The 21,623-nt window shown below is 40.7% G+C and overlaps 1 long non-coding RNA gene across 1 annotated transcript in view; it reads right to left on the bottom strand.

Annotated features, from left to right (window-relative positions):
* Positions 1-13,005: 13,005 nt before the first annotated feature.
* Positions 13,006-21,623, bottom strand: part of LOC133237397 (uncharacterized) — a 36,733-nt gene continuing 28,115 nt past the window's right edge. The window contains exon 3 of the long non-coding RNA XR_009733177.1: positions 13,006-13,059. This is a non-coding gene — a long non-coding RNA (uncharacterized LOC133237397). The remainder of the gene's footprint in view (positions 13,060-21,623) is intronic.

Here is a 21,623-nt window from a genome sequence, read left to right as displayed (position 1 = left end):
AGCCACCAAGGAAGCCGCAAGACTTATCTGCTTATCCATATAAAAGTCCTGTCCATCTTTCCTTTTTACCTCCCCAAATTTGTCAACCAAAGAATGCAATGTGGCTTATTTTTAATAATAAAAAGCATTCCAATTCACCCTATAGTAGGTTAAAAAGACATCTCCAGTAAAGAAGATATGGTACATATATACCATGGAGTATTACTCAGTCATAAAAAAGAACAAAACTGGGTCATTTGTAGTGATGTGGATGAATCTTGAGTCTGTCACAGAGTGAAGTAAGTCAGAAAGAGAAAAGCAAATATCATGTACTAATGCACATACATGGAATCTAGAAAAATGGTCCTGATGAACATATTTGCAAGAATACAGACAAGACAAAGAGAATGGTCTTGCAGACACAGTGGGGAAGAAGAGGGTGGGACAAATTGAGACAGTAGCACTGACATATAGACATGACCATGTGTAAAATAGATAAGCAGTGGGAACCTACAGTATAGCACACAGTTCAGCTTGGAAAGGAGGATCAAGAGAGAGGATATATGTATACACAGAGCTGAGTCACCCTGTTGTACAGCAGAAACTAACACAACATTGTAAAGCAGTTATACTCTAATTTAAAAAATAAATTTAATACTAGAAAAAAAAAGACATCCTCAGAAAGTTTTCACCTTGAATATGGCAACATTACCAGGTATAGAGTGAAGCCCAAATAAAATACACCACAGGGTAGGAACTGTCAACTGAAGGAGAGTTGATAAAGACACACATGTATAAATGGTATCCAAATTTAAAGAAGTTAATTTCTGAAATGTTTAAAGTTGCCCTCTTGGGGTTCACAATTTCTTCAGAAGGGAAAGAAACATCCCATCTTGATCTGGAATGGTCTTGGCATCCTCCCCCTGCTTCCTTCCCAAGTTTAAAGCCTCAATATCCATTCAAACTGGCACAGTCCTCCAATTAACTCTGCTTCAAAATATACCCCAGTTCAGTACTGTAAGACATTGTGTGGCTTATAAATGACTTAAGTTTTGTCCTCACTGATAACATTTTCCCAAAGTCAAACAGACTCTGCTTTTGTCTCTCTCCTTTTCTTGGTATAGCTTCACTTTATTTCAATACTTCTCTTATAATTGAGCAATTCCATAAAATCAAATAAAATGATTTATAATGGAATGATTACTCCAGGGTAACATTTCAAGTGAAATTAAGATTGAAATCTAATTTAAAAGCTTTAATGTAAATGGGTCATTAGAGGAGGCTCTTCGGGGAATTTGCAATTAAACTAAAGTGACAAGGGTTTTGTAGGGTGATAGACCTAAAGGTGTTAGAATACTGATACGTGCTCATCTCAGATGCAGCTGGCCTTATCACGACTGCTCAAAAAGATCAGAGTTGCTGAGTGAAGGCTGCAATCAGAGTCGAACAAAAACATTCCAACCCATTACAAGAATTTCTCATGAAAAGAAAAGTTTCGATTTATGGAAGGGATTTAATGAATTCATTATGTTTAATTGACATTAATTAATTGAATTAACCGTTGTTAACCATCACCATATTATTTTCATTTCAGTATCTTACTTTTACTAACTATCAGATCAGTCGCTCAGTTGTGTCCGACTCTTTGCGACCCCATGAATCACAGCACGCCAGGCCTCCCTGTCCATCATCAACTCCCGGAGTTCACTGAGACTCACGTCCATCGAGTCAGTGATGTCATCTAGCCATCTCATCCTCTGTCGTCCCCTTCTCCTCCTGCACCCAATCCCTCCCAGCATCAGAGTCTTTGCCAATGAGTCAACTCTTCGCATGAGGTGGCCAAAGTACTGGAGTTTCAGCTTTAGCATCATTCCTTCCAAAGAAATCCCAGGGCTGATCTCCTTCAGAATGGACTGGTTGGATCTCCTTGCAGTCCAAGGGACTCTCAAGAGTCTTCTCCAACACCACAGTTCAAAAGCATCAATTCTTCGGCACTCAGCCTTCTTCACAGTCCAACTCTCACATCCATACATGACCACAGGAAAAACCATAGCCTTAACTAGATAGACCTTTGTTGGCAAAGTAATGTCTCTGCTTTTGAATATGCTATCTAGGTTGGTCATAACTTTCCTTCCAAGGAGTAAGCGTCTTTTAATTTCATGGCTGCAGTCACCATCTGCAGTGATTTTGGAGCCCCCCAAAAGAAAGTCTGACACTGTTTCCCCTGTTTCCCCATCTATTTCCCATGAAATGATGGGACCAGATGCCATGATCTTCGTTTTCTGAATGTTGAGCTTTAAGCCAACTTTTTCACTCTCCACTTTCACTTTCATCAAGAGGCTTTTGAGTTCCTCTGCACTTTCTGCCATAAGGGTGGTGTCATCTGCATATCTGAGGTGATTGATATTTCTCCCAGCTTGTGTTTCTTCCAGTCCAGCATTTCTCATGATGTACTCTGCATAGAAGTTAAATAAGCAGGGTGACAATATATAGCCTTGAGGAACTCCTTTTCCTATTTGGAACCAGTCTGTTGTTCCATGTCCAGTTCTAACTGTTGCTTCCTGACCTGCATACAAATTTCTCAAGAGGCAGATCAGGTGGTCTGGTATTCCCATCTCTTTCAGAATTTTCCACAGTTTATTGTGATCCACACAGTCAAAGGCTTTGGCATAGTCAATAAAGCAGAAATAGATGCTTTTCTGGAACTCTCTTGCTTTTCCCATGATCCAGCAGATGTTGGCAATTTGATCTCTGGTTCCTCTGCCTTTTCTAAAACCAGCTTGAACATCAGGAAGTTCATGGTTCACATATTGCTGAAGCCTGGCTTGGAGAATTTTGAGGATTATTTTACTAGCGTGTGAGATGAGTGCAATTGTGCGGTAGTTTGAGCATTCTTTGGCATTGCCTTTCTTTGGGATTGGAATGAAAACTGACCTTTCCAGTCCTGTAGCCACTGCTGAGTTTTCCAAATTTGCTGGCATATTGAGTGCAGCACTTTCACAGCATCATCTTTCGGGATTTGGAATAGCTCAACTGGAATTCCATCACCTCCACTAGCTTTGTTCATAGTGATGCTTTCTAAGGCCCACTTGACTTCACATTCTAGGATGTCTGGCTCTAGGTCAGTGATCACACCATCGTGATTATCTGGGTCGTGAAGATCTTTTTTGTACAGTTCTTCTGTGTATTCTTGCCACCTCTTCTTAATATCTTCTGTTTCTGTTAGGTCCATACCATTTCTGTCCTTTATTGAGCCCATCTTTGCATGAAATGTTCCTTTGGTATCTCTGACTATAGAACTATTCATTTCACAATAACTAAGTTTTCTACTGATGCAATCTTTGATATATGATTTGTTACTATATTAATACAATCTCTAGACACAATAATTGCTGGGAAAGATTGAGGGCAGGCAGAGAAGGGTACGAAAGAGGATGAGATGGTTGGATGGCATCACTGACTCAATGGATGTGAGTTTGGGTAAACTCCAGGAGTTGGTGATGGACAGGGAAGCCTGGCGTGTTGTGGTTCATGGGGTCGCAAAGAGTCAGACACGACTGAGTGACTGAACTGAACTGAACTGACACACAATAATAGAATACTCTGCCTAGCCTCTTTGAATCCTACCCATCTTCACCTTCAGAGATTTCCTTTCTGCCTGTGTGGGTCTTTGACAATTAGTCATTTACTTTATTTTCTAAATTCTTTCTATTTTTGTTCTTAGCTCGTCTATTTAATAATGAAGCTTCCATGTGAATAGGTCCTAGTTCTCCAAAAAGAAACCATGATGAATTATTTTTTCTACAGTTGGAATACTGCCCTGCACATAAGAAGGGTAATAAATGTTTGATCTTATTAAGAATATGCTATGTGCTCAGTCACTCAGTCGTGTCCGACTCTTTGTGACCCCTTGGACTTAGCTCACCAGGCTCCTCTGTCCCTGAGGATTCTCCAGGCAAGAATACTGAAGTGGGTTGCCATGCCCTCATTCAAGGGATCTCTCAACCCAGGGATCAAACTCAGGTCTCCTGCATTGCGGCAGATTCTTTACCATCTGAACCACAAAGTGAGTGAAGTTGCTCAGTCCTGTCTGACTCCTAGTGACCCCATGGACTGCAGCCTACCAGGCTCCTCCGTCCATGGGATTTTCCAGGCAAGAGTACTGGAGTGGGATGCCATTGCCTTCTCCATCTGAACCACAAGGGAAGCCCAATTATATAAGGAGTTAACTTTTATTGATCATTTTAAATCAACAAGGCATTGTTAAGCCCTTAATGTAAATGATCTCATTTAATCTTTGCAATCATTCTAGATAGCAGAAATATTATTATCTCCATTTTTTAAACCTATATACCAAAGTTTAGAAATGTTTCAGTAACTTGTTCAAGGTCACAGAGTTAATGAGTGGAAGACACAGAATTTAAAACCACAATTACATGTAACCAAAGCCCGTGATTGTATCTATTATGCTTGACAGTTGAAGTTTGAGGTGAAACATGATCACAGGAAAACCAAGGTTATGATGGTTTCTTCCTACTGTGTATATCCATACATCTGATTGATTTTGTACATTAACAGATATAATTGGCCCCAGCTTTTCAAAAGCTGGACTCATTCAGAAAGAATAAAAATAAAATTCCTGAGCCATCCAACAGATGTTTCCAAATGTTTAGATTTATTTTTATGAAGGTTTTCTAAAAATCAATTTCAATTTATACACTTTATTTTTGTGGATGACAGAGATTTGAAAAGCTCTATTGAGAGCAGTGGCTGAAGTTTTACTTATTGCTTTTGAAACTCTCCAATTTTATATATTGATATATGACAGCTTTTGCAGAAGAAGCAACACAAATGGTTCATAAACCACTCTTTTTTTCTTGGCTAGCACCTAGAAGGCAAGGGTCTGGTGAGTGGAGAGGTGTTCAGATCATGAACCATATAGCTCAACAGCAGAAAATCAAGAGATTGCAAAAATCTCTTCAAGTAAAGGCATTTGGAGAGAAAATGAACAGTCTGAGATGTATACTTTTTTGCCATCCTCTCATAAGATACACAATCTTTCCTTCAGATGATTAAAATAATTATATCATTCATTTCAACGTTGTCATATTTGGCAACTTGCATAGATCTGACTGATGGAGCAGTGGGGGTGAGGGTAGATTAAGCTAGGTAATAGTTTCCAGAGAGAAGGAGAGAGCCAACAGCTAATAGATCATTAAGCACCTAGGTAGTTAGAAATATTGGCAACTCCTTTCAGCTTGTTCTGCCAGAACTTCACATGAAAAAGCAGATATTGTTGAACTATCTCCAATAATAGTCAGGTATCTGCCTGCCCTCTCAAGAATGAGCCTGGGTTGGCTTTTGTGGTCAGAGAAATGCTGTCTGGTTATTAGGAGTCATAGCTTAGTTCCATCTAGATCTGTTTTTTGGAGACTTATGTTTTATGTTGTGCAAGACACAGAGGAAATCTTCCAGGAAAGACGTCACATGTACAACCACAGCCTTCAGTCACGTGTACCCCGGCCCTCCACTCCAGCCGTCCTGGTCTTCCAGTGTTCCTTGCACATGTTCAGCTTCTTCCTGGCTTGCCTGCCACAGGGCCTTTGTGGGTGCTGCCCCTTCTACCCAGACTCCTCTTTTCTAAGCTCTTTTCATCCCTTGTAACTTCTCATCTTTTAAACTTAAGTTTCTATTCAAGTGCTACCTCCAGAGAAAGTTCCCTGACCATTTTGTGTACACACATACACACAAACACAAAATGGTTTGATACTTACAGAGAACTCTCTTTCCTTTTAAAAGCCATCCACTAATGAAAAAACAAAGAAAGATGGAGAAACTGCTACAGAATAGAAAAGACTAGAAGACCAGATGAATGTATACAGTGTGGTCTTCTGTATCAGATCAGGGGGGCAAAAAATAATATTAGTGAGAAGCCTAATGAAATCCAAGTAAAGTCTCTAGTTTAGTTCACAGAATTGTGTTGGGTTGGCCAAAAAGTTCCGGAAGTTCCAAAAAGTCCCACAACAGCACATGGGAAAACCCGAACGAACTTTTTGGCCAAGCCAATACCAATGTTCATATCTTAGTTTTGTCAAAGGTACCACAGTTAAGATTTCAGCACTAAGAAAAAGCTGGGCAGAAAATATATGGGAATTCTCTGTACTATATTGGCAAGTTCCCTGTCAATCTAAAATTATTCCAAAATAAATAGTATAGTGAAAAAAATTAACTTCTACATAATGTCTATACGTCCCAATAACTTTCCGTGTCATGAAGCACAACAATCAGCTACTTTTCCTGTTGCCTTGGTTTTCTTTCCCTTTCGTTGCTCCTAGCATGCTCAGATCTCAGTTTTCCAAAGACTTCTGAAAGAGGGCTTGCGTCCCTGGTTCGTTCAGGTGGGGGCATGATGGATGGGAAGTGTCATGAGAAGGGACGACTCCTGACAATCCTGGGCGCTGGGCTTGGTTCCTTTCTTTATTTCTGGGGTGTACTCCCCACAACTCGCTGGGCACAGACATCAGAAGGTTTCCTCTCTCCTTCCCTCAGATGGCCTATATTAGCCAGGTGTTTTGACACACTCGGAGATTTATTAAAAACTGTGGGTGTCACATTCCTGGTGGCGAGTTACAAAACATTCTGTACGGCCAGATGTTCTAAACGTAGAGACACATTTTCATTTGATATAAAAGAAAGTAAGATTTGGTTACAACAGGTAACAGCAGTCAGCAAGTTGTTTTCTTAACCCTTTGGGGACACAAAGATTAATCAGACACTGCCCCCAGAGAACCCATTAGAGAACAAAATATGTCTTCAGAGGGCCAGCTCTTTTGAAAGAGAAAAGCTGTGTTTATGACACAAAAATCACAGAATGAGTGGCCCCTTCTGATAATCTATATTTTAAGTAAAAGCTCTGCAACCCAGGCTCTGCCACTTACTAGCTGAATAACACTGGGCGATTTCCTTAACCTGTATACTCTAGTTTGTTCATCTGTAAAATGGGAACAATAATGATACTTTCACATGTGGATTTAATGAGTTAATTTCTATAAAATCCCGAGAATAGTGTCTGGTACACAGAAAAGTGTGTGCTCTGGTGGCTCAGACAGTAAAGAATCTGCTTGCAATGCAGGAGATCTGGGTTCAATCCCTGGGTCAGGAAGATTCCCTGGAGAAGGGAATGGCTACACAGCCCCGTATTCTTGCCTGGAGAATTCCATAGACAGAGGAGTCTGGCAGGTACGGTCCATGGGGTCGCAAAGAGTTGGACACCACTGAGCTACTAACACTCACTTTCACTTTTCCCCCGAGAATAGTGTCTGATACACAGAAAAGACTCAATAAATACCAGCTGCTACCACTGTTATTAAAATAAATATGTAAATAGCAAATAATGCTAACAGGATTAGAATTAGGTTGAAAAACTACCATCTATTACTGCTCTTCAATAACTTATTGTAAGCCATTCTTCTACTTCATAGTTCATGGAACCTACCATTAAAGTAAGAGTATCATTTTATTTGCTGATTAGTGCAAAGCATAAGCAAAAGAGTAATGTACACATCTATTCTTTTCCAATAGAATACAATACCTTTCCCCTCGCTTTGCCCAAAAGATGTTTCTCAAAGTAGAGTGCAAAATAATAATTCTGTCATTTGAGAAAAAACTCTCATTAACTTACATTATTATTATATGTGATTGGTCATCCTTCTTGAGATACGAAATTCTGGTATTTCCTGTTTATTTAATGTTCCTATCAGGTAGCTAATGATATATGTGATTTTATAAGGCATTTTTCCACTACCACTATCATTTCAATCTCCTGGATCAATTAAATGGCTCTGATGATTTGTGACAATCTTCAGGTATTGCAAGATAAAGCTTTTGCCATTTTAACTGGTAGGTTAATTCTGATAACGATGACAGACTGGAATGAGCTCATGATTTCATGAGACAGAATCCCTCAAAATCCCCATGCTACTAGAGAGAGCACGAAACCTCTCCAGTAGTAAGGCCTGTCTGTCCTGCCCCTGCCTTACTTTCTGCCATCTTACCTTAAAGGTGGGTTTTAAGGAAAAAACAAAGGAAGAGAAGAGAGAAAAGTTGTGTGATTGCTTTTTTAAATATTTATTTATGTAGTCACTTCTTTAGCTGCATCAGGCCTTAGTCGTGGGCACGCAGGTTCTGGAGCACACGGGCCCAGTAGCTGCATATGCAGGCTTAGTTACCCCGTGGCATGTGGGATCTTAGTTCCCAGACCAGGTGTGGAACCCACATCCCCTGCATTAGAAGGCAGATTCTTACCCACTAGACCACCAGAGAAGTCCCCGGGGAGGAAAGCTCAGTGGTCTTTCTATACAGGTTTGTCAAACCTCAGAACTAGGAAAGCAGAGATTATGTCCCCAGGACACTATCTTGTAAACATAACCTTCTACTTTGCTTAATATGATTAGCTTTATGGAAAGACTTCCACATTATAGAAAAAACACCCTCAAAGAAACAACTGAAGGTGACCCTTGAACAACCCAGTTTGAACTTCATGGGTCCACTTGCATGTGGGGGAAGTCGCTCCAATTGTGTCTGACCCTTTGTGACCCCATGGCCTGTAGCCCGTCAGGCTGCTCTGTCCATGGGATTCTCCAGGCAAGAATACTGGAGTGGGTGGCCATGCCCTCTTCCAGGGGAATCTTCCCAACCCAGGAATCGAACCTGCATCTTTTGCATCTCCTGCACTGGCAGGTGGGTTCTTTACCACTAGAGCCACCTGGGTGACTTTGGACAAGGTCACTCAAATTTCATCTGTCAAACAGGTAACATTTCATGTATCAATGCATAGAAGACCCCTAGGTTCTATGATGACCTGATGTACATAACTCATTCCAGCAATTCTGAGAGGTCTCATGAGAGATGAGGACACCGAGGCTGAGGAGAGAGGGCCTTACTCAAGGTCGCAGTAATTGCTAGAGCGGGAGATCAAACTGATATCTCGTCTGACGCTAAATAACAAAATTAGCTATCCTGCTGAGCTCCTGCAAGAAGCCAGTACAGCGCCCTCTACGTATCAACTGATGTAAATTTTGCAGTAATTGTTGGAGGTAGTACTATCATCTGGGTTTCCCAGGTGGCGCTAGTGGGAAAGAACCCACCTGCCGACACAGGAGGTGTGGTTCAATCCCTGGGTCGGGAAGACTCCCTGGAGAAGTGCAGGGCAACCCACTTCAGCACTGTTGCCTGGAGAATCCCATGGACAGAGGAGCCTGGTGACTACAGCCCATGGGGTCCCAAAGAGTCAGACACAACCGAAGTGACTTAGCACGCATGGGCACAAGTACTATCATTATCCTTACTTCCCAGACTACAAAATCCATTCTGAGGATACATTTCTCATCGTGTAGCCCCCTCATTTATATGTGCATGTATGACATTTTCCTAACGTCTTTGTGACACATTTAAACACAAAGTGCTAATATAAGCCATGCACATGTTTCCCAAAATGTTTTGAGTGGGTTTTCCCTTTCGCTCTAGCTTCCTATCAAATACTTTTCTCCAGGCTCCTTTGTGGCGTATGGAGAAGGACAGAATTTATCCTCAACTGACAGAGCTCCTTTAGGTCTATATGCGTATGTGCTAAAATGCCAATCTCATTTACAAGACATCACCATCAGTGTAAAAACTGCTTGTGGAGTGGCTTCCCTGGTGGTCCACCGGGTAGGAATTGGCCTGCCAATGGAGAGGATATGAGTTTGAGCCCTGGCCCAGGAGGACCACACATGCCATGGGGCAACTATGCTTCATCAGCCATAAAGAGAGAAGCTGGAGTGTCCCAGAGCCTGTGCACCGCAACAGCAGAGCAGTCCCTGCTCACCGCAAATAGAGAAAGCCGGAGAGCAGCAGCAAAGACCCAGCACAGCCAGAAATAAATGAATACAAATTTACAGATAAAAATAAACACTGATTGTGATTTTCTACCACCTCTACATTTTCCTCCTGAAGAACAAGATAACATTTTATTGTTTCAAAACCACCAAGAAGCCACAAATTTAATGAGAAATTAATGACCAGGAGAATGATTGCAGTCAAATTCTGAACCAAGTTGAACCTCCGGGTTTTTTCAATGTTCAATCAAATATCACCATCCTGGCGTGTGAGTTTATTTTTTCTTGGCATCATGTAACTTCCTGTTTCTAAGAAAAAAGGATTAAAGTGTCCCATAAAAAAAAATAGCTCCAAAAGCTTCTTGGACATCAAAGGGACCTTACACAACAACATTTTGATGAGTTAAGTGTAAAGGAATCAAAAACACATGGATTAAATTTCCCATAAAACCCACATGTGTTTAAAAATCAAGGGAAAACGTGCTTGGCCAAATGCGTTTGGGGTTTTGTCAAACCCCAAACATTTGAGGAATAGTGTGAGATGTTTAAGGAACACAAAACACAGCTGGATCGGCCTGTATCAGTCCAACAGCATATGCCAGTGGGAGATGATAAGGAAGATAAACCCACAAAACTGTAGCTTGGGCCTAAAAACCACATCCCTGATGACTGATAAGTAATGTTTTCACTGCCTCTAAACTTAGAAAATTACAATTTATATAACCTGTTAGAAGTCGCTTAGTAAAGAACTCTCTACTTTAAAAAAAAGGGGGGAAAGAATCATCATTTTCAACCTTTCGATTTTCCAGCCTAACCAGATGGAATCTTTTCCACCCCTTTCAAACCTTAATCAAGTTGCCCCATGCTTTGTATTATCTTTGACTTAGCTTTGCTAGACTAAGCACATTATTAATTGATTCTCCTTTTATTTACAATACTATTGCTTGAAATATATACTAGAGTGTATAATTGAATTTGGGGTTTACTGTAATTAAAAAAGTCAAAAGAGCAATAAACATAAACGTTGGTAAATAATTGCCTCTGAGAACCAGCATAAATCATCAAGATTAAATGATTTTATATCACATTTCAACTCCTTAATTTTAATTTATGATTGCCAACCTACTTCAGTCATTGCTGACTAGAATTTCTTGTCAGTGCTTTCCATCTTTAGAGGTGATGGCAAGGAACTCCTGAAGATTCTCTTTCTCTGGGGGCTGAAATAATGGATCCATGTCTTTTCCTTCCTATCATTTTCCCAGAGCATTCTACTTATTTTAAAAATTAGCCCAAGTAATGGGGAGCACAATTTGATTGTGGATTTAAGTACTTTTTCAAATCTACTTTCCAATTTAATAGATAAGATTTTTCATTTGGGGGAAGATCTAGTTTATAGATGTATAAATAAATAGAAACAGTGACAGATTTTATTTTCTTGGGCTCCAAAATCACTGTGGATGGTGACTGCAGCCACAGAATTAAAAGACACTTGCTCCTTGGAAGAAAAGCTATGACCAACCTAGGCAGCATATTAAAAAGCAGAGACATCACTGCCAACAAATGTCCATATAGTCAAAGTGATGGTTTTTCCAGTATTCATGTACAGATGAGAGAGTTGGACCACAAAGAAGGCTGAGCACCAAAGAATTGATGCTTTTGAATTGTGGTATTGGAGAAGACTCTTGAGAGTCCCTTGGACTGCAAGGAGATCTAACCAGTCAATCGTGAAGGAAATCAGTCCTGAATATTCATTGGAGGGACTGATGCTGAAGCTGAAGCTCTGATACTTTGGCCACCTGATGCAAAGAACTGACTAATTGGAAAAGACCCTGATGCTGGGAAAGACTGAGGGCAGGAGGAGAAGTGGGTGACAGAGGATGAGATGGTAGGATGGCATCACTGACTCAGTGGACTTGAGTTTGAAGCAAGCGCCGGGAGTTGGTGATGGACAGGGTGGCCCGGCATGCTGCAATCCATGGGGTCTCAAAGAGGTGGACACGACTTAGTGATGGAACAACAACAAATAAATAAGTGTTTCCTTTGGCTAAGCAATACTGAATATAATGTTTTGAGTGATAAAAATAATTATTGAGAGCACTGACACGATTTCCAAGATGGTATAAAAGTTCATGATCCCATGGTTTGTGCTTTCTTGACCTCGCCCACAAGTAGTTAATCAGCAATATTGCAAATTCCTAATTCTTCTTTTCAATACAGACAACACAGAGTACTCTGTAAGAACATAATGCAATGAAAACATAAATAAACACCAAGTATTTTTCCCAAATGAAAGCACACAGTTATGGGAACTCAGTGCATATTTTTCTACTCTCCGTCTCAGTCTCTGCAACACGAATTAGCAGCTTCTCCACACTTGAGTCCGAGCTCTGCTCTCCACGTGACAACGTCCGGCGAGGTCACGTCTCAGGAGCTAACCCTGTACATGAATGAAAACAGCAAAAGCACCCAGGAGAGAATTCATTGCTAATCATTCGCTTAGCCATCATTTGCTAAGATCGGAGTCAGACACTTTAAGACATTAGCTTTAAAGCTCACAGCAACAACCTGGGCAGGGAGATTTCCACTGCTTCTGTTTCACCACCGAGGAGGACGCTGAATCTCAAAAAGATTAAGCTGCTTGCCCATGAATAAGCAGACAGACGTGTTTGGTCACAAAGCCCATACCCTCTCCTCAACTCTGTTGCCTCTTATATATTTAAGGCAAATAAAAGAAAACAGTGACCATGTCTTAGGAGACTGAAGAGAGGGACCACAGGAGAGACAAGAGGAATATAATCCTGTCTTAAGAGACTGGCAGCCTCTCACATCGATATGGTTTGTAGTCTCTGAAATCGCAGATCCTGTTCTGTTGCCCACCCTAACGGCTATTCTATGTCCCAGCGTGATACATCTTTCTCTCCAGACATGACTTGGATCGGTTTGCTGCATTTATACTCTTTTAAATTTCTTTTGCACATGCTCAGGGCATCATTTTGGAGAGCAGTCAATTGCTCAGGGAACTGATTCCATGATGCTTTCAAGGCTGTCACCTGTTTCTCATTATTTCTTTCCTGAGCTTAGCGAACGGACATGAGTGTTCTCTACGGTGGGAATGAAAAGTCTGTGGCCAGAAAAACAAAATCACACTCACCATCATCGTGCTCTTCCTATTATAGTCTCGTCTCCCTGGTCAGCGTGATGCGTCCTGGAATGAAGAGAAAACCTGCTCAACAACAAGGACTTTTATTCACTGCAGCCTTAGAGGCCTTCCCGTTAATGTCCAGGGTCAGGAACTAGGCTGATGGGTCACATGAGGTTGGCAGCATATGGTAAAATAATTAGCAGGTCATCCTAGACTCGAGCAGGTGCTGTCCTGTGAATGAGAACCACAGAGAGTTTGCAGCAGGCCAAGATCATGCAGAATGGTGCCAAAACCCAAAATCACTACATGAGAGCAAATCAACAAAGTGAGACCACGAAAGAGGAACAGCTCCTCCAAAAAGAGATGAGAAAAATGTGCTGTCTTGACAATAAGAATAATTTAAATTAAGTTAAACTAAGATGGGAGGAAATGAGAAGAGATAGAAAAAACAGATACATTCAGCTATAAAATACCAAATACATGCATTTCAGGCAGTTTAAGAAAACTGGAAGCAAATATCTTTAAAAGCCTAACATGAGTAGTCAATAGATAAATGGACAAATAAAGAGAATAGACAGTTTACAAAGAGAAGAAATATGAAGGAAAATATCCCTTTTCACTAGAAATAAATCTACTTTTTCAAATGGTGTATTCTTCTGGTCAGTTAAATTCATACTTTTTAAAGTGCATCATTCCCATTGAAGATGAGAATCAAAGGAAATAAACACTTTCAAACATTGCTGATGGTACTCTGAATTAGCATAAATCTTTTACAAAGAAATCTGGCAATGGATATCAAAGTCCCCCAATATTTATATATTTTGGCTGCCTTAGAAACTGACTCTAAGGAAAAAATCTTTAGTATACATACAAAGATATTCGTTACAGCATTATTTATGGTCAACATACAGAAATAAACCCCAAAATATCCTGAAAAGGAAAAATGACAGATCCAGTCAATGAAATATGACAGCAAAAGTGATTTTGTGTATGTGTTTGCTACATTTATTTTGATTTTTTTTAGCTTTCTGTTTTATATTGGAGTATAACTGATTATCAGTGTTGTGGTGGTTTCAGGGGCACAGCAGAGCGACTCAGCCGTACACACACCCGTATCCATTCTGAAAAAGTGATTATTATGAAGACTAAACACTTTGGAAGTGCTTTTGCGATCATATTGATTGAGAAAGAGCAAGCAAAAAATTCTATGATAATAAATACAAACAAACAAATTTTGTATCAGAAAAAGGAGACTGAAAAGAAACATACTAAAATAACAGCAAGGATTGTACAAGCATGGTGGAACTCTCGCTATTATATATTTTTTCTTCATTTGCCACACCTTCCTCAATGTGATTGCATCACTTTTATTAATGCGATTTTTAAGGAGTAGAGCTAACATTTTAAAATCACTGTCTTTTTAAATAACTCATTGAAGGATCAGAGAAAAAAACCCAAACACTGACAAGACACACACAGCATTTATATTTAAGGGAAAGATAACAGGAAGGCATCTAAATAGGTCCTATAATCTATAAAGAGATAAACCTCTTTTATCTGGAAGACAATGTATTGAATGTATTGAAACATGCAGAAAAGCTTGGTGAAGAGGAATACATGCCAAAAGAAATGAATTTCCTTCTAAAATACGTTGAAATGTACATAGATAAGGAAGTAAAAAACAGATTTCTATGAGGTAGCCTGGGCTACAGTCTTCTGTTCTCGCCATTTTAGGCCGTATGGACTCAGTAAACAAGTCTGTTTGACATTGTCTCAGAGTATCTTCCCTGAGGCCAGAAGGCTCTATTAGATTTCTTGAATCCTATTCTGACTCTGTAATTCTACAGACTGTATTAAACAATAAACAATTAAGAATTAAATAATAAGGAGGCTTCCCTGGTGGCTCAGTGGTAAAGAACCGCCTGCCAATGCAGGAGACGTGGGTTCGATCCCTGGGTCAGGAAGATCACCTGGAGAAGGAAATGGCAACTTCCTCTGGTATTCTTGCCTGGGACGTCCCATTCACAGAGGAGCCTGGCAGGCTACAGTCCATGGGGTCACTAAAGAGTCGGACAAGACTTAGTGACTAAAACAACAACAACAAATTGGGATGTCTCATGGTATCATATTGGGTAGGTGGTACTGGAGGCCAGGTGGGGATAGGAGGGGTTAGAAGAAGACAAGTTCTTCCACCGTCTTCAGAAATACCTTCATCCCACACTTGTAGAGACCACATCAAGACAATATTCCATCTGGCTCCAGAAATGAGAAGTTAAAACATAGGTGTTTCCAATGTAGGTGGAGCAGACAAGAAACAAAATCAATTGTATAAAGGGCTTGCTTTTTTGCAGAGTGTGCCATAGATAAGGGCATCCCTGGAGGCGCTAGTGGTAAAAGAAACTGCCTGCCAAGGCAGGAGACCTAAGAGTTGCCGGTTCGCTCCCTGGGTCAGGACGATCTCCTGGAGAAGGGCATGGCAACCCACTCCAGTATTCTTGCCTGGAGAATCCCATGTACAGAGGAGCCTGGCGGGCTACAGTCCATGGGGTCGAACAGAGTCAGACATGACGGAAGGGACTTAGCATGCCCAGCACACCCATAGATGAAGGTCATTAAGAGTTTAGATATTGTCTGTGATATTCTGAAGAGTTAATAATCTAGTTCTAAGATAAACATAACTGCATAAAGGAAGAGATAGTTAATTTCTAAACAAAAAATGAAAAAGAACAAAGGAGGCAAGAACTATTATAGAATAAAGCCCTTGGTTGGTGTAACATTTGCTCCTGAAGTATACAGTCTAACATCTTTGCCCAAGGAATGCGTCACAGAAACTTTACTGGGAACAGCAAGACATCAGAGTGGAGACGTTATTTGTCTCTCTGGTTGTAGGCATTTGTTCGTGAAATATACACCAAACGATAAGACCCTCTTCATGTTTTAAAGCACATTCTTATAAGCATCATGGCTCATCAGTTTTCCATTCTTAGTGGTATTTTGTTAATTATATTGTTAAGATTCAACATGTTTTTAAGAAGTTGTATTTTACAGGAACTACCCCTGCGCTAGAGTCAATAATTTCTCTTTGGCTGATTATGGACCAAATCAAGGGACAAGAGAAGCCCTGAGATTCGATACAGTAAAGTGTTCTGCACTCCTCAAATTCACAAGAGGACTCATTAAACTTGGTTGTCCATCCTCAACTGAATTCCACACAGTTTCGATGTTTGGGTGAGAGAGAGGCTGTGTAAAGATAACAGAAGAAAGATGGACTGTTCCTCTATACCCTTGTCTACTTGTTTGCTTTCTTGCTCTTAAATTTCAAAATCCTACAGCAACTGAAAAGGGCTTATCTGTGTTCTGCTGAGAGGGGATTTAGGCAATAATGAAAGGAAATTGAGGTTCAGCTTGAAGAATGCCTGCCTGTGCTGGCATGGCAAGTATGTTGTTTTCTGGAAAATATATGCAACTCCTCTTCCCTAAAAAACTCTGTGTTTTGTTATGATGGTAAATATGCCACCTTTTCCTGTGGGCCTGCTGTTACTCTGCTTGGTATTTAGCAGAGAGGACAAAAGTCTACTTTCGTGCCAAGGATAAAGTCTCAAATTGATGAGACTTTGCAAATGAGAGCTCATGGCAGTCTTTTAGAAATATTGTTATTGTCCCTGGAAATAGAAGTAGACGTCTCCTCTTCATCCAGACTTTCAGAGCATCTATTGTCCCCAAATGACTCCACCAGCCTGGAATTTACCGAGTTTGAAGCCATTGATTTAAGGTGCTATATGTAGCTCATACCTGCAGTTTTGGGTAAGGTGAAAGCAGTATTTTCAACCAAACAATACTGTGCTCGAATTATCCCTTCTGTCTTCTTTAAAATACAAAAGATTGCTCCTCAGACAAGAAAAATTACTATAAAATACACTAATTGATTAAATATATACTAGAATAATACATCTACTTGTAAGCTGTGCACTTACTTTTCTAGCAATCCAGTCTTAATTCAGAAAATATCATAAATAAATATGACACTTTGGCCAGAAGAGGACCTTAATTTCAATGATATCAACCATTATTTCCTGAAATCCAAGTGGCAGGAAGTGACATTTACTGGGAACTCACTCTGGAAAAGAGATGATATCAAATCGTTTGGCGACAGAAAATGAGATGGTTGGATGGCATCACTGACTCAATGGACATGAGGTTGAGCAAACTCTGGGAGATGGTGAAGGACAGGGAAACCTGGCCTGCTACAGTTCATGCAATTACAAGGAGTTGGACACAACTTAGCGAATAAACGACAAATGTCTATTATCTCCGTTGATTATAAAGATCTACTTTTGAAATAAATGTCATTATCCCTATTGCATAGATAAGGAAACCGAGGCAGAGAAAAATTAAGTAAACTTCCTAAGGTAATTCAGCTGATAAGTAAAAAATCCAATAATGAATCTCAAATTTTACGCTATTTACTACATCATTGCTAAATAACTATTATGGAAGTGCTAGTGGCTTATAGAATTCATTAATTCATCTCTCCTTTAAAAAAAAATATGCATCTATGAGCACAAAACTGAGAGTATTCAAGAGATTAAAGAACAAGGAAAATAAATACAGAAGGAGCCTATAAAGGTTCCTAAAAAGTCAAAGGGCAGGATTAGCAGGTGTTACAATAGGATGTAATTAAGACATACCATGATAAGCACCAAATATTTCATCCTGAAACATTTAAGAGAATGATGTATCTAGATTAAGATTGATAAGAAAATTATTCATATGAGACAAGTTGTACTGGAGTTTCATTTTGAGGTCTTTTTAAAAAAATATAATTGTGTAAAAGTTCTGGTGTAATGGGTTTCATTGGGATGGAATTTTTCTGCCAATGAGTGAGTGTCCGATGTGAACATCCTGCTGTCTTAGAATGGTCACCACTGGAGGTCAGAGAGCACACTTGATTGATTTTTGATGGAGAAATTGATACATTGATAAAGCAATCTAGTTGATTTTGAGGCAGCCCCTGATGGGATCTACCACGCTTGGAGAGAAATGGCTTTGACTCTGGGATTTGGTGACAAAAATGTAAGAGCCTGCCGCACCTGAGGCTGAGTTCATGCTGGTTCCTGGTCCAAAAGTCAGATATGTTTTAGGCCTGATGGACGTGTTTCAATGCCAACGTCGGCTTCTCTCGGTTGTATTCTGTTGGCTTCTGCTGGCCCCAGTCCATGCCTAGCTACTGGCACGGCTCCTCCTCCTTGGTTAAGTAGGGGGTTCTAACACTTGCAGATTACTCTTATCCCTGAGCCCCCCACCTTTCCCAGAATCTTCCTGTTTAAACTATTATCTGGTCATAACAAGCTGGGCAAGATTCATGAAATCCCCACACACAATCCAAAAGCATTTTGTCATGTTTCTCTGCCTAGATGGTGCAATTCACAGCAAAGTGGGTTTGAGGGGATGGGCAGAAGTGGGGGAGCATTCTTCTCATTCTTTTTCTCAAGCACCTTCTGGAGATTTTTTTGCTTTTCTGTTTTGCTTTTCCATTGTCATGACTGCTCAGAAATAAGAAAGCATCCCAAATATTTCGACTTACATTTTCTTACATGGAGACATGTCAACCATGCGTTCGATGACAGACGGTTGTATGTGTGTGTGTGTGTGTGTTTAAATAACTTTGCCCCATTCTCTAAATCACAGATAATCATGAGCAGAGTTGGTGGTTGTTTTTTTTTTTTTCAAATGGTTGCAAATCCCCAGCCCATGTGATAAAAGATGCTGACATTAATATTCTGGTGTGCAAGCTAATTCCTTCAGCCCAGCTGTGAGGCAGAGGCTCTGTGACCGAGGTGAGACTGCGGCAATGTGCAGCGTGTGCAGGGTCCCCTGAAAGGCTGATCTGTTACTGCACCTTGTGCAAATTATGGCAGCTCGACTGTTTCCATGGATGAGCAGAAGTGGCTGTTTTCTTGCTGCTGCGTTCAATTTACTGACTGCCTCGAAAGGTTCAGAGCGGGCCCTTGGTTTGACTATTAACTATTTACATCCTGTCACTTTCTAGACTTCAATCATCCTTGACCCCTCTAGCTTATAGAGGAGCGATCAGTAAACATAATAGTGTGAAGTCCTTCCCTGGTAGCTCAGCTGGTAAAGAATCCGCCTGCAGTGCAGGAGACCCCAATTCGCTTCCTGGGTCGGGAAGATCCACTGGAGAAGAGATAGGCTACCCACTCCAGTATCCTTGGGCTTCTCTGGTGGCTCAGTGGTAAAGAATTTATCTGCAACTCAGAGACCTGGCTTCAATCCCTGAGTTGGGAAGATTCCCTGGAGACGGGAACAGCTACCCACTCCAGTATTCTGACCTGGAGAATTCCACGGACTGTACAGTCCATGAGTCATAAAGAGTCGGACACAACTAAGCAACTTTCACTTTCAGTTTTTCAGAGCATTTAGCTCCTGTCTCTGCAATGTGTTCATTAAGCAAATCTCTATGTCACTTGGGGCCCCATAGATCAAGCCACCCGGTGTTCTAAAGAGTAACAGGTTGCAAAGACTATTCGCAAAGGAAAAGGACCCCCACCTTCCTTATCACTCTTGGGATATATACCAGCAATTAACCCTGTACTTTCTTATATTATCATGTAGCTATCATTTCTTGCACATTTTCCTATCCTCCCATATAGATTTTCAGGTCCTTTTGTGTGTGTGTGTGTGTGTGTGTGTGTGTGTGAGTGAGTATGTGTGTGTGTGTTTCCTTCTCCAGAGGACAGGGAGCCATTTAAGATTTTTAAGGAAGAAAGATATTTTTATATATTTATTTATATTATTTTTGGCCACACTTCAGGGCACATGGGATCTTAGTTCCCAGTAAGGGACTGAATCCATGCCCTCTGCACTGGAAGCTTGGAGTCTTAACCACTGGACCACCAGAGAAGTCCCAAGGTCTTTTTCCAAAAATTCATTTTTTTATACAATCCTAAAAGGTTACACTCCATTTATAGTTACTACAAAATATTGACTATATTCCATGTATTGCACTTTAGCCTTTAACCTATCTTACACCAAGAGTTTGTATGTCCCACTCCCCCTTCCTTACGTTGGCTCCCCACCACTGCCAACCTCTAGTTTGTTCTCTGTATATCTGTGGGTCTGCTTCTTTCTCGTATGTGGTGTGTGTGTGTGTGTGTGTGAATATATGTATTCACAATGCAGTACTTCTCCACCATAAAATGAAATGTTGTCATTTGCAGCAATATGGATAGATTTGGAAAGCATTATGCTCAGAGAAAAAAGTCAGATTTTCAGGTACTCGATTTTAAAAAGTAGTATCTCCTTCAAATCCTCTTCAGCTTCTAACCAAACACCTGGTTTAAACACAACCCTTCCTGCATGAAATATAGTGTGAGGCACATAGTAAATGCTCCATATATGCTTTTTGCTACTGAAATTAAAAATGGAAATGACTGGGGGGAAAGCAACAAGCTTTGACATGATTAGAGAGCATCTGGGTCACTGGGGCAGAGTCCTCTTTTTCTTCCCACCCCTTCTAGCCTCTGGATTGCCGTGTGGAACTCTAGGGCTCTGCCCTGGCTCTGGGTACAGCTAAACAAGGCCCTCTGCAAACAGTTCTGCCCATCAAGCCCTCCAGCCCAATCTCTGTGACTTGCACCCTATGGCACCTTGTTCTCCTGCTGCAACCGACTCTGCGTCCTGCCTGTGGCTGCCTGTTCCTTTACTGCTTCCTGTTCTCATGTTCTACCTGAACATCCTTCTCCTCCTGACCCATAGCCAGGTGACTCCTCCCCACGGAAGGCTTTTGTGACCTACTCCATCGAACTGATCCCTCTTTTTGTACCCTCAGCGTTATCTGTACACTTTAGCATCATTGAACTTATGTGTAAGACCACTCTCTCACCTACCGGATATACGTTCTCAGCAAAGAGGGCTGTCTTGTTTATCCTTGAGTGCTTGTGTGCTAAGTTTCTTCAGTCATGTCTGACTCTTCTGTGACCCCATGGACTGTAGCCCACCAAGCTCCTCTGTCCATGGAATTTCCCAGGCAAGAATAATGGACAGGGTTGCCATTTTCTACTCCAGGGGTTCTTCCCAACCCAGGGATCAAACCTGCATCTCTTGCATCTCCTGCACTGGCAGGCAGATTCTTTACCACTGTGCCACATGGGAAGCCCTAGTTTAAATGTAAGCAAGCACATAACTGGAAAACACAACTGGAGAATGTTATAAGGGCTCATCCTACTAGATGAATCAAACCAGATTTGCTAAGAGCAGAATCCCTCCACCCTCCCAAATCTGTAGCAATGGCACAGCACCACACATGAAAAAAAGTGCTAGCTCTGTTTCGACTGAAGTAAATCAGAAGTTTTAATAAGATGTTGACCCATTCTTAGAAGAGCTGATGCCTTTTTTAAAATCAAAACAGTGGTGGAATAGGTCAAGAAACCTAAAACAGAGAGGCTTGCGTTGTCTCTGCTTGAGCTTGGACAATTAATTTAACATCCCTCAATTTCTGGTTTCTTAGGCAATCAGTGAAGATATAATTCCATCCACCTTGTAAGGTTATCATGGAGAATTAAGTGCCAAAAAGTATGAATTCATTGAATGCTAATTTCCTTCCCTAA

Source organism: Bos javanicus, chromosome 24, assembly GCF_032452875.1.
Source record: "Bos javanicus breed banteng chromosome 24, ARS-OSU_banteng_1.0, whole genome shotgun sequence".
NCBI lineage: Eukaryota > Metazoa > Chordata > Mammalia > Artiodactyla > Bovidae > Bos > Bos javanicus.
This window is presented reverse-complemented; position numbering and strand designations above follow the sequence as displayed.